This window comes from Brassica oleracea, chromosome C5 (genome assembly GCF_000695525.1).
Source record: "Brassica oleracea var. oleracea cultivar TO1000 chromosome C5, BOL, whole genome shotgun sequence".
Classification (NCBI taxonomy): domain Eukaryota; kingdom Viridiplantae; phylum Streptophyta; class Magnoliopsida; order Brassicales; family Brassicaceae; genus Brassica; species Brassica oleracea.
The window spans coordinates 36,400,786-36,401,223 of NC_027752.1; positions in this window are offsets into that span (position 1 = coordinate 36,400,786).

Below are 438 nucleotides of genomic sequence, written 5' to 3' on the forward strand. Positions count from 1 at the left end.
TATAAAATACCTTGAGCCAACTACGGGTGATTTATTTAAGGCCAGGTATACGGATTGTCACTTTGATGTATCCGAACATCCAACATTAGGGGAGATAGCAATAAGCAGGTAAAAAAAAAAGATTACATGGAATCGAACATCATTATCTTGGCAAGATCCTCAGACTCAGGAATATGATTTAGAAGTCCAAAAGATTATACATTTACAAAAGCTAGCTAATCAATTACTAGATTCCTTTGCTGACTCGAAAAGAGTGACTAAGTCATATATACCAGCTGCTAATGCACCAATCAGAATTGATGTTCAAGAGGGACACAATCAAGTTGCTACAGAGTCTAGACAACGTTCGAAATGTGGTAGACCAATAGGTTCCAAAGATAAGAACCCTCGGAAAACTAAGAAAGGTGCAGAGAATAAAACCGAGGTTGTTGAAACCCT